This window comes from Scophthalmus maximus, chromosome 9 (assembly GCF_022379125.1).
Source record: "Scophthalmus maximus strain ysfricsl-2021 chromosome 9, ASM2237912v1, whole genome shotgun sequence".
Classification (NCBI taxonomy): domain Eukaryota; kingdom Metazoa; phylum Chordata; class Actinopteri; order Pleuronectiformes; family Scophthalmidae; genus Scophthalmus; species Scophthalmus maximus.
In genome coordinates this window covers 25,047,501-25,050,373 of record NC_061523.1, presented here as the reverse complement: position 1 = coordinate 25,050,373, position 2,873 = coordinate 25,047,501, and the positions used below count along the sequence as shown (strand labels likewise).

The window sequence follows — 2,873 nt, the reverse complement described above, 5'->3', positions numbered from 1 at the left end:
GCCGCAGAGGGCGAACAGTCCCTCGCTGGCCCCCGCGCCCTCCACCAGGCCGGAGGCGAACAGAGGCTCATTGTATACGGAACAAACTCCTCGGACAACAGGGTCGTCTGCACCGTCACTGGATTCCTCATGTTACCCTCCCACACACACACACACACACACACACACACACACACACAAACACACACACACACACACACAAACACACAAACACACACACACACACACATCACTGTCTTTCTTCAGCTCCTTAGTTCCCTCTTCTTCTTCTCCTTCTTCTTCTTTACTCTTCTTCTTCTCCTCCTCCTCCTCCTCCAGGAGAAGCTGCAGTCGTCTGGAGCTCTTCATCTCTTCCTTGACTACTATCTGAAACACTGTGTATATATTAATGTTTCCGCCGTCGATACAATGACCGCAACACACCGGAGCAAATGCGACATGTTTGCTCTTATCGTGAAGCTCGTGTTGACCTGCCACGACGAGTGACCTCTGCTCTCCTGTGGGCTGAAGGCTTCACCCCACGTCCTCTTGGACGGGGCCAACAGCAGGGTCGGACCTTTCAATTGACTGAAAAACACGGCAGGACAAAATCGTGCCGTCAAATATTTCAATTTATTGATTACATCCTGAAAAGGGAGCTGGGACTGGCTGTGTGGATCGATCGGAGGGATTGATCGTGTAGAGGAGCGCGGTTACCGTGAGAAATGAAGTGAGATACATTTCTAAGTGGTGTCTGCTGACTCTTGTACTTGTAGGTCTTCAGCGGTTGGTTCCTGTTCCTCCATGTTTCTGCACAAAGACGCTAAAAGAATGTACCCAAAATAAGGAGGTTGCGGTTCACCTACATCTTTACAAATATATAAGAGATACAGAGGCAACGTTTCAGAGGCACTAATGTGGTGGAAATGTAAAGTTTTGTGAATGGTGTGGTAGGGTGATTTGTGTTGAGGGAAAACACTCCAGAACTAATGTATATCCATACTGGGAGCCTCAATTGCTTTGGACAGACAGAATCAGGAATCGGTCAAATAACTTATGGTTGAGTTTGGTTCCACTGAAGGAAAATCAGATTGAAGATGCTGTCACTGTTGTTCCAACTTTGTGGCAACATGTTGGGGAAAGTCTTTTCCTTATAACCACTTCTGTTCAAAAAAGAATGACCTTTTTTTGATTGCTTCTTCCTTCTTTTTTAAATTCTGCATATCTTTTATTTTCTCTCTCAGGACGTGTTAGGAGTTCTCAAGGCACGGTTGTGCTCTCCAACAATCACACACGAGCGGATGTGGAATCCTGACGAGAAAACATTCATCGTTCTCTCGTCTCCACCTGCAGGGGGCACTGTTCACAGATGACAGAGCGTCGGTAGAAAATGTCTCATGCGGATGGCCGGACGAGGAACCCCTCGCAGAAGGGGGCGTGTCTGCTGGTGAGCCGTCACTTTGACCACGAGGATCCGCTGAAGATGCATGAATCAACCGTCACGATCGGCTCTATACCGTCAGACTCGTCTCAGGTAAGCATGTTAGAATCTCACGTGCTTGGTCCTTCAGAAGCGTGAAGTCGGGCGTGGTCATGGCTGTCAGATTCTGTCCAGTCTGCCAAAACAAACACACCTGTCGCCAGGCGGACAGCCAGTCACAGAAATGTGCAGTTGGTCTGACGGGGGGAGGAACAGTCAGCCGACCCTGACGGCTTCTCGTCTCTCTGGGAGTCTCTGCCACTTATATTTCCTCTCGGTAACTTTACCGTCTTCATCGTGGTGTTGGCCAGCGAGCGCCTCATCGACTCAGCACGCCAACAACCCCCTCGCAGGTCAGAGCTGGCGTCGCCAAACTCCCAAACAATACCACTGACATTGTTGTGGAGAGACTTGGATCCGCCGCCGCGTTTCCCTCAGCAACATGCGTCTCGAACGGCGTTGAGACACGTCCAGGAAAACCCAACAACACAGAGCCACGTGCGATTTGTTTGTGTTGGCGATTTCCGAGGTTTGATTTGAATTCCCCCCAAAATATTGTGAAAGAATGTGCCCGGAATGTGGATGAGACAGTTCCGGGGGCGAGAGGACGAGAGAACAAGATCAGATCGGGGATGTGATGATGTGAAACATCTGGAACTCGCATGTTTATCCCGTCTCCTGCAAAGAAGCTCATGTAACGTACAGAACAGACTAATGTGAACACGCGACGGGAAGGAGACGGATCCAGCCTGAAAAAGAGCAAACAACGGAAGAGTACGAGTACACAAGAACATAAACAGGTGTACAGAATGTACGGCATGTTCTCTTTTATGATGGTAGAGAAGAAGACGCAGGCTCAACAACACGAGGCAACGCTGAACGCTCAGCGATGTCCAGCAGCAGACGAAGACTTCAAGTACTGAACTATCATAAGAATCTCACAGGATGACAGTTTGACCACATGGACGGAACAAAAACACAAATTAAACACACTGATGTCGATGAAACTTTTCCTCACCTGTGGTGCATGACCACATGTGGGATATCGCCATGAAGATAAATCTTTATTCAACCGCCCCCTCTCTCTCCTGAAGATGTTGACAAGGGGAAATACTGGAGGGATTCCTCAGGGACCTGAGTAACTAATGTCAGTGTAAGGTGAAGATTAGTGTGTGTGTTCCACTAACTTACTTTTAAAAGCAGAAAAGAAATCAGTATCAGCCCTAAATCCATCAACACTTGAGCCTAAAAAGAAATTTGCTGACAGCTGAATCACTGGAACTTTTTACTGCACCGCCTCGAGTCCAGACCTCTGGTGTGAGTGTGTGTGTGTGTGTGTGTGTGTGTGTGTGTGTGTGTGTGTGTGTGTGTGAGGGTGTGTCTGTGTGTGTGTGTGTGTGTGTGAGGGTGTGTC

The 2,873-nt window shown here is 48.6% G+C and overlaps 1 long non-coding RNA gene across 1 annotated transcript in view; it reads left to right on the top strand.

Annotated features, from left to right (window-relative positions):
* The first annotated feature begins 299 nt into the window (after window positions 1–299).
* Window positions 300–2,873, top strand: part of LOC118319554 — a 6,115-nt gene continuing 3,541 nt past the window's right edge. The window contains exons 1-2 of the long non-coding RNA XR_004796034.2: window positions 300–709; window positions 1,333–1,513. This is a non-coding gene — a long non-coding RNA (uncharacterized LOC118319554). The remainder of the gene's footprint in view (window positions 710–1,332; window positions 1,514–2,873) is intronic.